The sequence below is a fragment of the Salmo salar genome, chromosome 10 (assembly GCF_965601325.2).
Source record: "Salmo salar chromosome 10, fSalSal1, whole genome shotgun sequence".
Taxonomy (NCBI): domain Eukaryota; kingdom Metazoa; phylum Chordata; class Actinopteri; order Salmoniformes; family Salmonidae; genus Salmo; species Salmo salar.
In genome coordinates this window covers 47716527-47738376 of record NC_138300.1, presented here as the reverse complement: position 1 = coordinate 47738376, position 21850 = coordinate 47716527, and the positions used below count along the sequence as shown (strand labels likewise).

Genomic DNA, 21850 nt, shown 5'->3' with positions numbered 1-21850 from the left:
CTCTCTTACACTTAGTAAGTTTCTTACACTCAGTAAGTCTCTTACACTCAGTAAGTTTCTTGCACTCAGTAAGTTTCATTCACTCAGTAAGTTTCTTACACTCAGTAAGTTTCATACACTCTCTTACACTTAGTAAGTTTCGTACACTCTTACACTTATAAACTCTCTTACACTCAGTAGGTTTCATACACTGTCTTACACTTAGTAAGTTTCTTACACTCAGTAAGTTTCTTGCACTCAGTAAGTTTCATTCACTCAGTAAGTTTCTTACACTCAGTAAGTTTCATACACTCAGTAAGTTTCATACACTCTCATACACTCAGTAAGTTTATTACTCTAAGTAAGTTTCTTACACTCAGTACGTTTCATACACTCAGTAAGTCTCTTACACTCAGTACGTTTCATACACTCAGTAAGTTTCTTACACTCAGTAAGTTTCTTACACTCAGTAAGTTTCATACACTCTCTTACACTTAGTAAGTTTCTTACACTCAGTAAGTTTCACACACTCAGTAAGTTTCGTACACTCTCTTACACTTAGTAAGTCTCTTACACAAAGTAAGTCTCTTACACTCAGTAAGTTTCGTACACTCTCTTACACTTAGTAAGTCTCTTACACAAAGTAAGTCTCTTACACTCAGTAAGTTTCTTACACTCAGTAAGTTTCTTACACTCAGTAAGTTTCTTGCACTCAGTAAGTTTCATTCACTCAGTAAGTTTCTTACACTCAGTAAGTTTCATACACTCAGTAAGTTTCATACACTCTCATACACTCAGTAAGTTTATTACTCTAAGTAAGTTTCTTACACTCAGTACGTTTCATACACTCAGTAAGTCTCTTACACTCAGTACGTTTCATACACTCAGTAAGTTTCTTACACTCAGTAAGTTTCTTACACTCAGTAAGTTTCATACACTCTCTTACACTTAGTAAGTTTCTTACACTCAGTAAGTTTCACACACTCAGTAAGTTTCGTACACTCTCTTACACTTAGTAAGTCTCTTACACAAAGTAAGTCTCTTACACTCAGTAAGTTTCGTACACTCTCTTACACTTAGTAAGTCTCTTACACAAAGTAAGTCTCTTACACTCAGTAAGTTTCTTACACTCAGTAAGTTTCTTACACTCAGTAAGTCTCTTACACTCAGTAAGTTTCACACACTCAGTAAGTCTCTTACACTCAGTAAGTTTCTTACACTCAGTAAGTCTCTTACACTCAGTATGTTTCACACACTCAGTAAGTCTCTTACACTCAGTAAGTTTCTTTCGCTCAGTACGTTTAATACATTCAGTAAGTCTCTTACACTCAGTAAGTTTCACACACTCAGTATATTTCATACACTCAGTAAGTCTCTTACACTTAGTAAGTTTCGTACACTCTTACACTTATAAACTCTCTTACACTCAGTAAGTTTCACACACTCAGTAAGTCTCTTACACTCAGTAAGTTTCTTACACTCAGTAAGTCTCTTACACTCAGTAAGTTTCACACACTCAGTAAGTCTCTTACACTCAGTAAGTTTCTTTCACTCAGTACGTTTAATACATTCAGTAAGTCTCTTACACTCAGTAAGTTTCACACACTCAGTATATTTCATACACTCAGTAAGTCTCTTACACTTAGTAAGTTTCGTACACTCTTACACTTATAAACTCTCTTACACTCAGTAAGTTTCATACACTCTCTTACACTTAGTAAGTTTCTTACACTCAGTAAGTTTCACACACTCAGTAAGTTTCGTACACTCTCTTACACTTAGTAAGTCTCTTACACAAAGTAAGTCTCTTACACTCAGTAAGTTTCTTACACTCAGTAAGTTTCTTACACTCAGTAAGTCTCTTACACTCAGTAAGTTTCACACACTCAGTAAGTCTCTTACACTCAGTAAGTTTCTTACACTCAGTAAGTCTCTTACACTCAGTAAGTTTCACACACTCAGTAAGTCTCTTACACTCAGTAAGTTTCTTTCACTCAGTACGTTTAATACATTCAGTAAGTCTCTTACACTCAGTAAGTTTCACACACTCAGTATATTTCATACACTCAGTTAGTCTCTTACACTTAATAAGTTTCGTACACTCTTACACTTATAAACTCTCTTACACTCAGTAGGTTTCATACACTGTCTTACACTTAGTAAGTCTCTTACACTCAGTAAGTTTCACACACTCAGTAAGTCTCTTGCACTCAGTAAGTTGCATACACTCAGTAAGTTTCACACACTCAGTAAGTCTCTTACTCTCAGTAAGTCTCTTACACTTAGTAAGTCTCTTACACTCAGTAAGTCTCTTACACTCAGTAAGTCTCTTACACTCAGTAAGTCTCTTACACTCAGTAAGTTTCTTACACTCAGTAAGTCTCTTACACTCAGTAAGTCTCTTACTCTCAGTAAGTATCTTACACTCAGTAAGTTTCAAACACTCTCATACACTCAGTAAGTTTATTACTCTCAGTAAGTTTCTTACACTCAGTAAGTTTCATACACTCATTAAGTTTCTTACACTCAGTAAGTTTCTTACAGTCAGTAAGTTTCTTACACTCAGTAAGTTGCATACACTCAGTAAGTTTCAAACACTCAGTAAGTCTCTTACTCTCAGTAAGTCTCTTACACTTAGTAAGTCTCTTACACTCAGTAAGTCTCTTACACTCAGTAAGTCTCTTACACTCAGTAAGTCTCTTACACTCAGGAAGTTTCTTACACTCAGTAAGTTTCTTACACTCAGTAAGTCTCTTACACTCAGTAAGTCTCTTACACTCAGTAAGTTTCTTACACTCAGTAAGTTTCTTACACTCAGTAAGTCTCTTACACTCAGTAAGTCTCTTACACTCAGTAAGTTTCACACACTCAGTACGTTTCACACACTCAGTAAGTCTCTTACACTCAGTACGTTTCATACACCCATTAAGTTTCACACACTCAGTATGTTTCATACACTCAGTACGTTTCATACACTCAGTAAGTTTCACACACTCAGTAAGTTTCTTACACTCTCTTACACTTAGTAAGTTTCTTACAATCAGTACGTTTCATACACCCATTAAGTTTCACACACTCAGTATGTTTCATACACTCAGTATGTTTCATACACTCAGTACATTTCATACACTCAGTAAGTCTCTTACACTCAGTAAGTTTCATACACTTTCTTACAGTTAGTAAGTTTCTTACACTCAGTAAGTTTCTTACACTCAGTACGTTTCATACACTCAGTAAGTCTCTTACACTCAGTAAGTTTCATATACTCTCACACACTTAGTAAGTTTCTTACACTCAGTAAGTCTCTTACACTCAGTAAGTTTCTTGCACTCAGTAAGTTTCATTCACTCAGTAAGTTTCTTACACTCAGTAAGTTTCATACACTCTCTTACACTTAGTAAGTTTCTTACACTCAGTAAGTTTCTTACTCTCAGTAAGTATCTTACACTCAGTAAGTTTCATACACTCTCATACACTCAGTAAGTTTATTACTCTCAGTAAGTTTCTTACACTCAGTAAGTTTCACACACTCAGTAAGTTTCGTACACTCTCTTACACTTAGTAAGTCTCTTACACAAAGTAAGTCTCTTACACTCAGTAAGTTTCTTACACTCAGTAAGTCTCTTACACTCAGTAAGTTTCACACACTCAGTAAGTCTCTTACACTCAGTAAGTTTCTTACACTCAGTAAGTCTCTTACACTCAGTAAGTTTCACACACTCAGTAAGTCTCTTACACTCAGTAAGTTTCTTTCACTCAGTACGTTTAATACATTCAGTAAGTCTCTTACACTCAGTAAGTCTCTTACACTTAATAAGTTTCGTACACTCTTACACTTATAAACTCTCTTACACTCAGTAGGTTTCATACACTGTCTTACACTTAGAAAGTTTTTTACACTCAGTAAGTTTCTTACACTCAGTAAGTCTCTTACACTCAGTAAGTTTCACACACTCAGTAAGTCTCTTGCACTCAGTAAGTTGCATACACTCAGTAAGTTTCACACACTCAGTATGTCTCTTACTCTCAGTAAGTCTCTTACACTTAGTAAGTCTCTTACACTCAGTAAGTCTCTTACACTCAGTAAGTCTCTTACACTCAGTAAGTTTCTTACACTCAGTAAGTTTCTTACACTCAGTAAGTCTCTTACACTCAGTAAGTCTCTTACACTCAGTAAGTCTCTTACACTTAGTAAGTTTCTTACACTCAGTAAGTCTCTTACACTCAGTAACTCTCTTACACTTAGTAAGTTTCTTACACTCAGTAAGTCTCTTACACTCAGTAAGTCTCTTACACTCAGTAAGTTTGATACACTCAGTAAGTTTCTTACACTCAGTAAGTTTCTTACACTCAGTAAGTTTCTTACACTCAGTAAGTTGCATACACTCAGTAAGTTTCACACACTCAGTATGTCTCTTACACTCAGTAAGTCTCTTACACTCAGTAAGTTTCTTACACTTAGTACGTTTCTTACACTCAGTAAGTCTCTTACACTCAGTAAGTCTCTTACACTCAGTAAGTCTCTTACACTCAGTAAGTCTCTTACACTCAGTAAGTTTCTTACACTCAGTAAGTTTCTTACACTCAGTAAGTCTCTTACACTCAGTAAGTCTCTTACACTCAGTAAGTTTCTTACACTCAGTAAGTTTCTTACACTCAGTAAGTCTCTTACACTCAGTAAGTCTCTTACACTCAGTAAGTTTCACACACTCAGTACGTTTCACACACTCAGTAAGTCTCTTACACTCAGTACGTTTCATACACCTATTAAGTTTCACACACTCAGTATGTTTCATACACTCAGTACGTTTCATACACTCAGTAAGTTTCACACACTCAGTAAGTTTCTTACACTCTCTTACACTTAGTAAGTTTCTTACAATCAGTACGTTTCATACACCCATTAAGTTTCACACACTCAGTATGATTCATACACTCAGTATGTTTCATACACTCAGTACGTTTCATACACTCAGTAAGTCTCTTACACTCAGTAAGTTTCATACACTTTCTTACAGTTAGTAAGTTTCTTACACTCAGTAAGTTTCTTACACTCAGTACGTTTCATACACTCAGTAAGTCTCTTACACTCAGTAAGTTTCATACACTCTCTTACACTTAGTAAGTTTCTTACACTCAGTAAGTCTCTTACACTCAGTAAGTTTCTTGCACTCAGTAAGTTTCATTCACTCAGTAAGTTTCTTACACTCAGTAAGTTTCATACACTCTCTTACACTTAGTAAGTTTCTTACACTCAGTAAGTTTCTTACTCTCAGTAAGTATCTTACACTCAGTAAGTTTCATACACTCTCATACACTCAGTAAGTTTATTACTCTCAGTAAGTTTCTTACACTCAGTACGTTTCACACACTCAGTAAGTTTCATACACTCTCTTACACTTAGTAAGTTTCTTACACTCAGTAAGTTTCACACACTCAGTAAGTTTCGTACACTCTCTTACACTTAGTAAGTCTCTTACACAAAGTAAGTCTCTTACACTCAGTAAGTTTCTTACACTCAGTAAGTTTCTTACACTCAGTAAGTCTCTTACACTCAGTAAGTTTCACACACTCAGTAAGTCTCTTACACTCAGTAAGTTTCTTACACTCAGTAAGTCTCTTACACTCAGTAAGTTTCACACACTCAGTAAGTCTCTTACACTCAGTAAGTTTCTTTCACTCAGTACGTTTAATACATTCAGTAAGTCTCTTACACTCAGTAAGTTTCACACACTCAGTATATTTCATACACTCAGTAAGTCTCTTACACTTAATAAGTTTCGTACACTCTTACACTTATAAACTCTCTTACACTCAGTAGGTTTCATACACTGTCTTACACTTAGTAAGTCTCTTACACTCAGTAAGTTTCACACACTCAGTAAGTCTCTTGCACTCAGTAAGTTGCATACACTCAGTAAGTTTCACACACTCAGTAAGTCTCTTACTCTCAGTAAGTCTCTTACACTTAGTAAGTCTCTTACACTCAGTAAGTCTCTTACACTCAGTAAGTCTCTTACACTCAGTAAGTCTCTTACACTCAGTAAGTTTCTTACACTCAGTAAGTCTCTTACACTCAGTAACTCTCTTACACTTAGTAAGTCTCTTACACTCAGTAAGTCTCTTACACTCAGTAAGTTTGATACACTCAGTAAGTTTCTTACACTCAGTAAGTTTCTTACACTCAGTAAGTTTCTTACACTCAGTAAGTTGCATACACTCAGTAAGTTTCACACACTCAGTATGTCTCTTACACTCAGTAAGTCTCTTACACTCAGTAAGTTTCTTACACTTAGTACGTTTCTTACACTCAGTACGTTTCATACACTCAGTAAGTTTCTTACACTCAGTAAGTTTCTTACACTCAGTAAGTTTCATACACTCTCTTACACTTAGTCAGTTTCTTACACTCAGTAAGAGTCACACACTCAGTAAGTTTCGTACACTCTCTTACACTTAGTAAGTCTCTTACACAAAGTAAGTCTCTTACACTCAGTAAGTTTCTTACACTCAGTAAGTTTCTTACACTCAGTAAGTTTCTTGCACTCAGTAAGTTTCATTCACTCAGTAAGTTTCTTACACTCAGTAAGTTTCATACACTCAGTAAGTTTCATACACTCTCATACACTCAGTAAGTTTATTACTCTAAGTAAGTTTCTTACACTCAGTACGTTTCATACACTCAGTAAGTCTCTTACACTCAGTACGTTTCATACACTCAGTAAGTTTCTTACACTCAGTAAGTTTCTTACACTCAGTAAGTTTCATACACTCTCTTACACTTAGTAAGTTTCTTACACTCAGTAAGTTTCACACACTCAGTAAGTTTCGTACACTCTCTTACACTTAGTAAGTCTCTTACACAAAGTAAGTCTCTTACACTCAGTAAGTTTCGTACACTCTCTTACACTTAGTAAGTCTCTTACACAAAGTAAGTCTCTTACACTCAGTAAGTTTCTTACACTCAGTAAGTTTCTTACACTCAGTAAGTCTCTTACACTCAGTAAGTTTCACACACTCAGTAAGTCTCTTACACTCAGTAAGTTTCTTACACTCAGTAAGTCTCTTACACTCAGTATGTTTCACACACTCAGTAAGTCTCTTACACTCAGTAAGTTTCTTTCGCTCAGTACGTTTAATACATTCAGTAAGTCTCTTACACTCAGTAAGTTTCACACACTCAGTATATTTCATACACTCAGTAAGTCTCTTACACTTAGTAAGTTTCGTACACTCTTACACTTATAAACTCTCTTACACTCAGTAAGTTTCACACACTCAGTAAGTCTCTTACACTCAGTAAGTTTCTTACACTCAGTAAGTCTCTTACACTCAGTAAGTTTCTTGCACTCAGTAAGTTTCATTCACTCAGTAAGTTTCTTACACTCAGTAAGTTTCATACACTCAGTAAGTTTCATACACTCTCATACACTCAGTAAGTTTATTACTCTAAGTAAGTTTCTTACACTCAGTACGTTTCATACACTCAGTAAGTCTCTTACACTCAGTACGTTTCATACACTCAGTAAGTTTCTTACACTCAGTAAGTTTCTTACACTCAGTAAGTTTCATACACTCTCTTACACTTAGTAAGTTTCTTACACTCAGTAAGTTTCACACACTCAGTAAGTTTCGTACACTCTCTTACACTTAGTAAGTCTCTTACACAAAGTAAGTCTCTTACACTCAGTAAGTTTCGTACACTCTCTTACACTTAGTAAGTCTCTTACACAAAGTAAGTCTCTTACACTCAGTAAGTTTCTTACACTCAGTAAGTTTCTTACACTCAGTAAGTCTCTTACACTCAGTAAGTTTCACACACTCAGTAAGTCTCTTACACTCAGTATGTTTCACACACTCAGTAAGTCTCTTACACTCAGTAAGTTTCTTTCGCTCAGTACGTTTAATACATTCAGTAAGTCTCTTACACTCAGTAAGTTTCACACACTCAGTATATTTCATACACTCAGTAAGTCTCTTACACTTAGTAAGTTTCGTACACTCTTACACTTATAAACTCTCTTACACTCAGTAAGTTTCACACACTCAGTAAGTCTCTTACACTCAGTAAGTTTCTTACACTCAGTAAGTCTCTTACACTCAGTAAGTTTCACACACTCAGTAAGTCTCTTACACTCAGTAAGTTTCTTTCACTCAGTACGTTTAATACATTCAGTAAGTCTCTTACACTCAGTAAGTTTCACACACTCAGTATATTTCATACACTCAGTAAGTCTCTTACACTTAGTAAGTTTCGTACACTCTTACACTTATAAACTCTCTTACACTCAGTAAGTTTCATACACTCTCTTACACTTAGTAAGTTTCTTACACTCAGTAAGTTTCACACACTCAGTAAGTTTCGTACACTCTCTTACACTTAGTAAGTCTCTTACACAAAGTAAGTCTCTTACACTCAGTAAGTTTCTTACACTCAGTAAGTTTCTTACACTCAGTAAGTCTCTTACACTCAGTAAGTTTCACACACTCAGTAAGTCTCTTACACTCAGTAAGTTTCTTACACTCAGTAAGTCTCTTACACTCAGTAAGTTTCACACACTCAGTAAGTCTCTTACACTCAGTAAGTTTCTTTCACTCAGTACGTTTAATACATTCAGTAAGTCTCTTACACTCAGTAAGTTTCACACACTCAGTATATTTCATACACTCAGTAAGTCTCTTACACTTAATAAGTTTCGTACACTCTTACACTTATAAACTCTCTTACACTCAGTAGGTTTCATACACTGTCTTACACTTAGTAAGTCTCTTACACTCAGTAAGTTTCACACACTCAGTAAGTCTCTTGCACTCAGTAAGTTGCATACACTCAGTAAGTTTCACACACTCAGTAAGTCTCTTACTCTCAGTAAGTCTCTTACACTTAGTAAGTCTCTTACACTCAGTAAGTCTCTTACACTCAGTAAGTCTCTTACACTCAGTAAGTCTCTTACACTCAGTAAGTTTCTTACACTCAGTAAGTTTCTTACACTCAGTAAGTCTCTTACACTCAGTAAGTCTCTTACACTCAGTAAGTCTCTTACACTTAGTAAGTTTCTTACACTCAGTAAGTCTCTTACACTCAGTAACTCTCTTACACTCAGTAAGTTTGATACACTCAGTAAGTTTCTTACACTCAGTAAGTTTCTTACACTCAGTAAGTTTCTTACACTCAGTAAGTTGCATACACTCAGTAAGTTTCACACACTCAGTATGTCTCTTACACTCAGTAAGTCTCTTACACTCAGTAAGTTTCTTACACTTAGTACGTTTCTTACACTCAGTACGTTTCATACACTCAGTAAGTTTCTTACACTCAGTAAGTTTCTTACACTCAGTAAGTTTCATACACTCTCTTACACTTAGTAAGTTTCTTACACTCAGTAAGAGTCACACAGTCAGTAAGTTTCGTACACTCTCTTACACTTAGTAAGTCTCTTACACAAAGTAAGTCTCTTACACTCAGTAAGTTTCTTACACTCAGTAAGTTTCTTACACTCAGTAAGTCTCTTACACTCAGTAAGTTTCACACACTCAGTAAGTCTCTTACACTTAATAAGTTTCGTACACTCTTACACTTATAAACTCTCTTACACTCAGTAGGTTTCATACACTGTCTTACACTTAGTAAGTCTCTTACACTCAGTAAGTTTCACACACTCAGTAAGTCTCTTGCACTCAGTAAGTTGCATACACTCAGTAAGTTTCACACACTCAGTAAGTCTCTTACTCTCAGTAAGTCTCTTACACTTAGTAAGTCTCTTACACTCAGTAAGTCTCTTACACTCAGTAAGTCTCTTACACTCAGTAAGTCTCTTACACTCAGTAAGTTTCTTACACTCAGTAAGTCTCTTACACTCAGTAAGTCTCTTACACTCAGTAAGTCTCTTACACTTAGTAAGTTTCTTACACTCAGTAAGTCTCTTACACTCAGTAACTCTCTTACACTTAGTAAGTCTCTTACACTCAGTAAGTCTCTTACACTCAGTAAGTTTGATACACTCAGTAAGTTTCTTACACTCAGTAAGTTTCTTACACTCAGTAAGTTTCTTACACTCAGTAAGTTGCATACACTCAGTAAGTTTCACACACTCAGTATGTCTCTTACACTCAGTAAGTCTCTTACACTCAGTAAGTTTCTTACACTCAGTAAGTTTCACACACTCAGTATGTTTCATACACTCTCTTACACTTAGTAAGTTTCTTACACTCAGTAAGTTTCTTACTCTCAGTAAGTATCTTACACTCAGTAAGTTTCATACACTCTCATACACTCAGTAAGTTTATTACTCTCAGTAAGTTTCTTACACTCAGTACGTTTCATTTACTCGGTAAGTTTCGTACACTCTCTTACACTTAGTAAGTTTCTTACACTCAGTAAGTTTCACACACTCGGTAAGTTTCGTACACTCTCTTACACTTAGTAAGTTTCTTACATTCAGTAAGTTTCACACACTCAGTAAGTTTCGTACACTCTCTTACACTCAGTAAGTTTCTTACACTCAGTAAGTTTCTTACACTCAGTAAGTCTCTTACACTCAGTAAGTTTCACACACTCAGTAAGTCTCTTACACTCAGTAAGTTTCTTACACTCAGTAAGTCTCTTACACTCAGTAAGTTTCACACACGCAGTAAGTCTCTTACACTCAGTAAGTTTCTTTCAGTCAGTACGTTTCATACACTCAGTAAGTCTCTTACACTCAGTAAGTCTCTTACACTCAGTAAGTCTCTTACACTCAGTAAGTTTCACACACTCAGTAAGTCTCTTACACTCAGTAAGTTTCTTTCACTCAGTACGTTTAATACATTCAGTAAGTCTCTTACACTCAGTAAGTTTCACACACTCAGTATATTTCATACACTCAGTAAGTCTCTTACACTTAGTAAGTTTCGTACACTCTTACACTTATAAACTCTCTTACACTCAGTAAGTTTCATACACTCTCTTACACTTAGTAAGTTTCTTACACTCAGTAAGTTTCACACACTCAGTAAGTTTCGTACACTCTCTTACACTTAGTAAGTCTCTTACACAAAGTAAGTCTCTTACACTCAGTAAGTTTCTTACACTCAGTAAGTTTCTTACACTCAGTAAGTCTCTTACACTCAGTAAGTTTCACACACTCAGTAAGTCTCTTACACTCAGTAAGTTTCTTACACTCAGTAAGTCTCTTACACTCAGTAAGTTTCACACACTCAGTAAGTCTCTTACACTCAGTAAGTTTCTTTCACTCAGTACGTTTAATACATTCAGTAAGTCTCTTACACTCAGTAAGTTTCACACACTCAGTATATTTCATACACTCAGTAAGTCTCTTACACTTAATAAGTTTCGTACACTCTTACACTTATAAACTCTCTTACACTCAGTAGGTTTCATACACTGTCTTACACTTAGTAAGTCTCTTACACTCAGTAAGTTTCACACACTCAGTAAGTCTCTTGCACTCAGTAAGTTGCATACACTCAGTAAGTTTCACACACTCAGTAAGTCTCTTACTCTCAGTAAGTCTCTTACACTTAGTAAGTCTCTTACACTCAGTAAGTCTCTTACACTCAGTAAGTCTCTTACACTCAGTAAGTCTCTTACACTCAGTAAGTTTCTTACACTCAGTAAGTTTCTTACACTCAGTAAGTCTCTTACACTCAGTAAGTCTCTTACACTCAGTAAGTCTCTTACACTTAGTAAGTTTCTTACACTCAGTAAGTCTCTTACACTCAGTAACTCTCTTACACTTAGTAAGTTTCTTACACTCAGTAAGTCTCTTACACTCAGTAAGTCTCTTACACTCAGTAAGTTTGATACACTCAGTAAGTTTCTTACACTCAGTAAGTTTCTTACACTCAGTAAGTTTCTTACACTCAGTAAGTTGCATACACTCAGTAAGTTTCACACACTCAGTATGTCTCTTACACTCAGTAAGTCTCTTACACTCAGTAAGTTTCTTACACTTAGTACGTTTCTTACACTCAGTACGTTTCATACACTCAGTAAGTTTCTTACACTCAGTAAGTTTCTTACACTCAGTAAGTTTCATACACTCTCTTACACTTAGTAAGTTTCTTACACTCAGTAAGAGTCACACAGTCAGTAAGTTTCGTACACTCTCTTACACTTAGTAAGTCTCTTACACAAAGTAAGTCTCTTACACTCAGTAAGTTTCTTACACTCAGTAAGTTTCTTACACTCAGTAAGTCTCTTACACTCAGTAAGTTTCACACACTCAGTAAGTCTCTTACACTTAATAAGTTTCGTACACTCTTACACTTATAAACTCTCTTACACTCAGTAGGTTTCATACACTGTCTTACACTTAGTAAGTCTCTTACACTCAGTAAGTTTCACACACTCAGTAAGTCTCTTGCACTCAGTAAGTTGCATACACTCAGTAAGTTTCACACACTCAGTAAGTCTCTTACTCTCAGTAAGTCTCTTACACTTAGTAAGTCTCTTACACTCAGTAAGTCTCTTACACTCAGTAAGTCTCTTACACTCAGTAAGTCTCTTACACTCAGTAAGTTTCTTACACTCAGTAAGTCTCTTACACTCAGTAAGTCTCTTACACTCAGTAAGTCTCTTACACTTAGTAAGTTTCTTACACTCAGTAAGTCTCTTACACTCAGTAACTCTCTTACACTTAGTAAGTCTCTTACACTCAGTAAGTCTCTTACACTCAGTAAGTTTGATACACTCAGTAAGTTTCTTACACTCAGTAAGTTTCTTACACTCAGTAAGTTTCTTACACTCAGTAAGTTGCATACACTCAGTAAGTTTCACACACTCAGTATGTCTCTTACACTCAGTAAGTCTCTTACACTCAGTAAGTTTCTTACACTCAGTAAGTTTCACACACTCAGTATGTTTCATACACTCTCTTACACTTAGTAAGTTTCTTACACTCAGTAAGTTTCTTACTCTCAGTAAGTATCTTACACTCAGTAAGTTTCATACACTCTCATACACTCAGTAAGTTTATTACTCTCAGTAAGTTTCTTACACTCAGTACGTTTCATTTACTCGGTAAGTTTCGTACACTCTCTTACACTTAGTAAGTTTCTTACACTCAGTAAGTTTCACACACTCGGTAAGTTTCGTACACTCTCTTACACTTAGTAAGTTTCTTACATTCAGTAAGTTTCACACACTCAGTAAGTTTCGTACACTCTCTTACACTCAGTAAGTTTCTTACACTCAGTAAGTTTCTTACACTCAGTAAGTCTCTTACACTCAGTAAGTTTCACACACTCAGTAAGTCTCTTACACTCAGTAAGTTTCTTACACTCAGTAAGTCTCTTACACTCAGTAAGTTTCACACACGCAGTAAGTCTCTTACACTCAGTAAGTTTCTTTCAGTCAGTACGTTTCATACACTCAGTAAGTCTCTTACACTCAGTAAGTCTCTTACACTCAGTAAGTCTCTTACACTCAGTAAGTTTCTTACACTCAGTAAGTTTCTTACACTCAGTAAGTCTCTTACACTCAGTAAGTCTCTTACACTCAGTAAGTCTCTTACACTTAGTAAGTTTCTTACACTCAGTAAGTCTCTTACACTCAGTAACTCTCTTACACTTAGTAAGTTTCACACACTCAGTAAGTCTCTTACACTCAGTAAGTTTCATACACTCTCTTACACTTAGTAAGTTTCTTACACTCAGTAAGTCTCTTACACTCAGTAAGTTTCTTGCACTCAGTAAGTTTCATTCACTCAGTAAGTTTCTTACACTCAGTAAGTTTCATACACTCTCTTACACTTAGTAAGTTTCGTACACTCTTACACTTATAAACTCTCTTACACTCAGTAGGTTTCATACACTGTCTTACACTTAGTAAGTTTCTTACACTCAGTAAGTTTCTTGCACTCAGTAAGTTTCATTCACTCAGTAAGTTTCTTACACTCAGTAAGTTTCATACACTCAGTAAGTTTCATACACTCTCATACACTCAGTAAGTTTATTACTCTAAGTAAGTTTCTTACACTCAGTACGTTTCATACACTCAGTAAGTCTCTTACACTCAGTACGTTTCATACACTCAGTAAGTTTCTTACACTCAGTAAGTTTCTTACACTCAGTAAGTTTCATACACTCTCTTACACTTAGTAAGTTTCTTACACTCAGTAAGTTTCACACACTCAGTAAGTTTCGTACACTCTCTTACACTTAGTAAGTCTCTTACACAAAGTAAGTCTCTTACACTCAGTAAGTTTCGTACACTCTCTTACACTTAGTAAGTCTCTTACACAAAGTAAGTCTCTTACACTCAGTAAGTTTCTTACACTCAGTAAGTTTCTTACACTCAGTAAGTTTCTTGCACTCAGTAAGTTTCATTCACTCAGTAAGTTTCTTACACTCAGTAAGTTTCATACACTCAGTAAGTTTCATACACTCTCATACACTCAGTAAGTTTATTACTCTAAGTAAGTTTCTTACACTCAGTACGTTTCATACACTCAGTAAGTCTCTTACACTCAGTACGTTTCATACACTCAGTAAGTTTCTTACACTCAGTAAGTTTCTTACACTCAGTAAGTTTCATACACTCTCTTACACTTAGTAAGTTTCTTACACTCAGTAAGTTTCACACACTCAGTAAGTTTCGTACACTCTCTTACACTTAGTAAGTCTCTTACACAAAGTAAGTCTCTTACACTCAGTAAGTTTCGTACACTCTCTTACACTTAGTAAGTCTCTTACACAAAGTAAGTCTCTTACACTCAGTAAGTTTCTTACACTCAGTAAGTTTCTTACACTCAGTAAGTCTCTTACACTCAGTAAGTTTCACACACTCAGTAAGTCTCTTACACTCAGTAAGTTTCTTACACTCAGTAAGTCTCTTACACTCAGTATGTTTCACACACTCAGTAAGTCTCTTACACTCAGTAAGTTTCTTTCGCTCAGTACGTTTAATACATTCAGTAAGTCTCTTACACTCAGTAAGTTTCACACACTCAGTATATTTCATACACTCAGTAAGTCTCTTACACTTAGTAAGTTTCGTACACTCTTACACTTATAAACTCTCTTACACTCAGTAAGTTTCACACACTCAGTAAGTCTCTTACACTCAGTAAGTTTCTTACACTCAGTAAGTCTCTTACACTCAGTAAGTTTCACACACTCAGTAAGTCTCTTACACTCAGTAAGTTTCTTTCACTCAGTACGTTTAATACATTCAGTAAGTCTCTTACACTCAGTAAGTTTCACACACTCAGTATATTTCATACACTCAGTAAGTCTCTTACACTTAGTAAGTTTCGTACACTCTTACACTTATAAACTCTCTTACACTCAGTAAGTTTCATACACTCTCTTACACTTAGTAAGTTTCTTACACTCAGTAAGTTTCACACACTCAGTAAGTTTCGTACACTCTCTTACACTTAGTAAGTCTCTTACACAAAGTAAGTCTCTTACACTCAGTAAGTTTCTTACACTCAGTAAGTTGCATACACTCAGTAAGTTTCACACACTCAGTATGTCTCTTACACTCAGTAAGTCTCTTACACTCAGTAAGTTTCTTACACTCAGTAAGTTTCACACACTCAGTATGTTTCATACACTCTCTTACACTTAGTAAGTTTCTTACACTCAGTAAGTTTCTTACTCTCAGTAAGTATCTTACACTCAGTAAGTTTCATACACTCTCATACACTCAGTAAGTTTATTACTCTCAGTAAGTTTCTTACACTCAGTACGTTTCATTTACTCGGTAAGTTTCGTACACTCTCTTACACTTAGTAAGTTTCTTACACTCAGTAAGTTTCACACACTCGGTAAGTTTCGTACACTCTCTTACACTTAGTAAGTTTCTTACATTCAGTAAGTTTCACACACTCAGTAAGTTTCGTACACTCTCTTACACTCAGTAAGTTTCTTACACTCAGTAAGTTTCTTACACTCAGTAAGTCTCTTACACTCAGTAAGTTTCACACACTCAGTAAGTCTCTTACACTCAGTAAGTTTCTTACACTCAGTAAGTCTCTTACACTCAGTAAGTTTCACACACGCAGTAAGTCTCTTACACTCAGTAAGTTTCTTTCAGTCAGTACGTTTCATACACTCAGTAAGTCTCTTACACTCAGTAAGTCTCTTACACTCAGTAAGTCTCTTACACTCAGTAAGTTTCTTACACTCAGTAAGTTTCTTACACTCAGTAAGTCTCTTACACTCAGTAAGTCTCTTACACTCAGTAAGTCTCTTACACTTAGTAAGTTTCTTACACTCAGTAAGTCTCTTACACTCAGTAACTCTCTTACACTTAGTAAGTTTCACACACTCAGTAAGTCTCTTACACTCAGTAAGTTTCATACACTCTCTTACACTTAGTAAGTTTCTTACACTCAGTAAGTCTCTTACACTCAGTAAGTTTCTTGCACTCAGTAAGTTTCATTCACTCAGTAAGTTTCTTACACTCAGTAAGTTTCATACACTCTCTTACACTTAGTAAGTTTCGTACACTCTTACACTTATAAACTCTCTTACACTCAGTAGGTTTCATACACTGTCTTACACTTAGTAAGTTTCTTACACTCAGTAAGTTTCTTGCACTCAGTAAGTTTCATTCACTCAGTAAGTTTCTTACACTCAGTAAGTTTCATACACTCAGTAAGTTTCATACACTCTCATACACTCAGTAAGTTTATTACTCTAAGTAAGTTTCTTACACTCAGTACGTTTCATACACTCAGTAAGTCTCTTACACTCAGTACGTTTCATACACTCAGTAAGTTTCTTACACTCAGTAAGTTTCTTACACTCAGTAAGTTTCATACACTCTCTTACACTTAGTAAGTTTCTTACACTCAGTAAGTTTCACACACTCAGTAAGTTTCGTACACTCTCTTACACTTAGTAAGTCTCTTACACAAAGTAAGTCTCTTACACTCAGTAAGTTTCGTACACTCTCTTACACTTAGTAAGTCTCTTACACAAAGTAAGTCTCTTACACTCAGTAAGTTTCTTACACTCAGTAAGTTTCTTACACTCAGTAAGTTTCTTGCACTCAGTAAGTTTCATTCACTCAGTAAGTTTCTTACACTCAGTAAGTTTCATACACTCAGTAAGTTTCATACACTCTCATACACTCAGTAAGTTTATTACTCTAAGTAAGTTTCTTACACTCAGTACGTTTCATACACTCAGTAAGTCTCTTACACTCAGTACGTTTCATACACTCAGTAAGTTTCTTACACTCAGTAAGTTTCTTACACTCAGTAAGTTTCATACACTCTCTTACACTTAGTAAGTTTCTTACACTCAGTAAGTTTCACACACTCAGTAAGTTTCGTACACTCTCTTACACTTAGTAAGTCTCTTACACAAAGTAAGTCTCTTACACTCAGTAAGTTTCGTACACTCTCTTACACTTAGTAAGTCTCTTACACAAAGTAAGTCTCTTACACTCAGTAAGTTTCTTACACTCAGTAAGTTTCTTACACTCAGTAAGTCTCTTACACTCAGTAAGTTTCACACACTCAGTAAGTCTCTTACACTCAGTAAGTTTCTTACACTCAGTAAGTCTCTTACACTCAGTATGTTTCACACACTCAGTAAGTCTCTTACACTCAGTAAGTTTCTTTCGCTCAGTACGTTTAATACATTCAGTAAGTCTCTTACACTCAGTAAGTTTCACACACTCAGTATATTTCATACACTCAGTAAGTCTCTTACACTTAGTAAGTTTCGTACACTCTTACACTTATAAACTCTCTTACACTCAGTAAGTTTCACACACTCAGTAAGTCTCTTACACTCAGTAAGTTTCTTACACTCAGTAAGTCTCTTACACTCAGTAAGTTTCACACACTCAGTAAGTCTCTTACACTCAGTAAGTTTCTTTCACTCAGTACGTTTAATACATTCAGTAAGTCTCTTACACTCAGTAAGTTTCACACACTCAGTATATTTCATACACTCAGTAAGTCTCTTACACTTAGTAAGTTTCGTACACTCTTACACTTATAAACTCTCTTACACTCAGTAAGTTTCATACACTCTCTTACACTTAGTAAGTTTCTTACACTCAGTAAGTTTCACACACTCAGTAAGTTTCGTACACTCTCTTACACTTAGTAAGTCTCTTACACAAAGTAAGTCTCTTACACTCAGTAAGTTTCTTACACTCAGTAAGTTTCTTACACTCAGTAAGTCTCTTACACTCAGTAAGTTTCACACACTCAGTAAGTCTCTTACACTCAGTAAGTTTCTTACACTCAGTAAGTCTCTTACACTCAGTAAGTTTCACACACTCAGTAAGTCTCTTACACTCAGTAAGTTTCTTTCACTCAGTACGTTTAATACATTCAGTAAGTCTCTTACACTCAGTAAGTTTCACACACTCAGTATATTTCATACACTCAGTTAGTCTCTTACACTTAATAAGTTTCGTACACTCTTACACTTATAAACTCTCTTACACTCAGTAGGTTTCATACACTGTCTTACACTTAGTAAGTCTCTTACACTCAGTAAGTTTCACACACTCAGTAAGTCTCTTGCACTCAGTAAGTTGCATACACTCAGTAAGTTTCACACACTCAGTAAGTCTCTTACTCTCAGTAAGTCTCTTACACTTAGTAAGTCTCTTACACTCAGTAAGTCTCTTACACTCAGTAAGTCTCTTACACTCAGTAAGTCTCTTACACTCAGTAAGTTTCTTACACTCAGTAAGTCTCTTACACTCAGTAAGTCTCTTACTCTCAGTAAGTATCTTACACTCAGTAAGTTTCAAACACTCTCATACACTCAGTAAGTTTATTACTCTCAGTAAGTTTCTTACACTCAGTAAGTTTCATACACTCATTAAGTTTCTTACACTCAGTAAGTTTCTTACAGTCAGTAAGTTTCTTACACTCAGTAAGTTGCATACACTCAGTAAGTTTCAAACACTCAGTAAGTCTCTTACTCTCAGTAAGTCTCTTACACTTAGTAAGTCTCTTACACTCAGTAAGTCTCTTACACTCAGTAAGTCTCTTACACTCAGTAAGTCTCTTACACTCAGGAAGTTTCTTACACTCAGTAAGTTTCTTACACTCAGTAAGTCTCTTACACTCAGTAAGTCTCTTACACTCAGTAAGTTTCTTACACTCAGTAAGTTTCTTACACTCAGTAAGTCTCTTACACTCAGTAAGTCTCTTACACTCAGTAAGTTTCACACACTCAGTACGTTTCACACACTCAGTAAGTCTCTTACACTCAGTACGTTTCATACACCCATTAAGTTTCACACACTCAGTATGTTTCATACACTCAGTACGTTTCATACACTCAGTAAGTTTCACACACTCAGTAAGTTTCTTACACTCTCTTACACTTAGTAAGTTTCTTACAATCAGTACGTTTCATACACCCATTAAGTTTCACACACTCAGTATGTTTCATACACTCAGTATGTTTCATACACTCAGTACATTTCATACACTCAGTAAGTCTCTTACACTCAGTAAGTTTCATACACTTTCTTACAGTTAGTAAGTTTCTTACACTCAGTAAGTTTCTTACACTCAGTACGTTTCATACACTCAGTAAGTCTCTTACACTCAGTAAGTTTCATATACTCTCACACACTTAGTAAGTTTCTTACACTCAGTAAGTCTCTTACACTCAGTAAGTTTCTTGCACTCAGTAAGTTTCATTCACTCAGTAAGTTTCTTACACTCAGTAAGTTTCATACACTCTCTTACACTTAGTAAGTTTCTTACACTCAGTAAGTTTCTTACTCTCAGTAAGTATCTTACACTCAGTAAGTTTCATACACTCTCATACACTCAGTAAGTTTATTACTCTCAGTAAGTTTCTTACACTCAGTAAGTTTCACACACTCAGTAAGTTTCGTACACTCTCTTACACTTAGTAAGTCTCTTACACAAAGTAAGTCTCTTACACTCAGTAAGTTTCTTACACTCAGTAAGTCTCTTACACTCAGTAAGTTTCACACACTCAGTAAGTCTCTTACACTCAGTAAGTTTCTTACACTCAGTAAGTCTCTTACACTCAGTAAGTTTCACACACTCAGTAAGTCTCTTACACTCAGTAAGTTTCTTTCACTCAGTACGTTTAATACATTCAGTAAGTCTCTTACACTCAGTAAGTCTCTTACACTTAATAAGTTTCGTACACTCTTACACTTATAAACTCTCTTACACTCAGTAGGTTTCATACACTGTCTTACACTTAGAAAGTTTTTTACACTCAGTAAGTTTCTTACACTCAGTAAGTCTCTTACACTCAGTAAGTTTCACACACTCAGTAAGTCTCTTGCACTCAGTAAGTTGCATACACTCAGTAAGTTTCACACACTCAGTATGTCTCTTACTCTCAGTAAGTCTCTTACACTTAGTAAGTCTCTTACACTCAGTAAGTCTCTTACACTCAGTAAGTCTCTTACACTCAGTAAGTTTCTTACACTCAGTAAGTTTCTTACACTCAGTAAGTCTCTTACACTCAGTAAGTCTCTTACACTCAGTAAGTCTCTTACACTTAGTAAGTTTCTTACACTCAGTAAGTCTCTTACACTCAGTAACTCTCTTACACTTAGTAAGTTTCTTACACTCAGTAAGTCTCTTACACTCAGTAAGTCTCTTACACTCAGTAAGTTTGATACACTCAGTAAGTTTCTTACACTCAGTAAGTTTCTTACACTCAGTAAGTTTCTTACACTCAGTAAGTTGCATACACTCAGTAAGTTTCACACACTCAGTATGTCTCTTACACTCAGTAAGTCTCTTACACTCAGTAAGTTTCTTACACTTAGTACGTTTCTTACACTCAGTAAGTCTCTTACACTCAGTAAGTCTCTTACACTCAGTAAGTCTCTTACACTCAGTAAGTCTCTTACACTCAGTAAGTTTCTTACACTCAGTAAGTTTCTTACACTCAGTAAGTCTCTTACACTCAGTAAGTCTCTTACACTCAGTAAGTTTCTTACACTCAGTAAGTTTCTTACACTCAGTAAGTCTCTTACACTCAGTAAGTCTCTTACACTCAGTAAGTTTCACACACTCAGTACGTTTCACACACTCAGTAAGTCTCTTACACTCAGTACGTTTCATACACCTATTAAGTTTCACACACTCAGTATGTTTCATACACTCAGTACGTTTCATACACTCAGTAAGTTTCACACACTCAGTAAGTTTCTTACACTCTCTTACACTTAGTAAGTTTCTTACAATCAGTACGTTTCATACACCCATTAAGTTTCACACACTCAGTATGATTCATACACTCAGTATGTTTCATACACTCAGTACGTTTCATACACTCAGTAAGTCTCTTACACTCAGTAAGTTTCATACACTTTCTTACAGTTAGTAAGTTTCTTACACTCAGTAAGTTTCTTACACTCAGTACGTTTCATACACTCAGTAAGTCTCTTACACTCAGTAAGTTTCATACACTCTCTTACACTTAGTAAGTTTCTTACACTCAGTAAGTCTCTTACACTCAGTAAGTTTCTTGCACTCAGTAAGTTTCATTCACTCAGTAAGTTTCTTACACTCAGTAAGTTTCATACACTCTCTTACACTTAGTAAGTTTCTTACACTCAGTAAGTTTCTTACTCTCAGTAAGTATCTTACACTCAGTAAGTTTCATACACTCTCATACACTCAGTAAGTTTATTACTCTCAGTAAGTTTCTTACACTCAGTACGTTTCACACACTCAGTAAGTTTCATACACTCTCTTACACTTAGTAAGTTTCTTACACTCAGTAAGTTTCACACACTCAGTAAGTTTCGTACACTCTCTTACACTTAGTAAGTCTCTTACACAAAGTAAGTCTCTTACACTCAGTAAGTTTCTTACACTCAGTAAGTTTCTTACACTCAGTAAGTCTCTTACACTCAGTAAGTTTCACACACTCAGTAAGT

The 21850-nt window shown here is 35.7% G+C and overlaps 1 protein-coding gene across 1 annotated transcript in view; it reads left to right on the top strand.

Annotated features, from left to right (window-relative positions):
- LOC106560497 (low-density lipoprotein receptor-related protein 8) overlaps positions 1-21850 on the top strand; it is a 618846-nt gene that overhangs the window by 251371 nt on the left and 345625 nt on the right. The gene's annotated exons all lie outside the window — the stretch shown is intronic.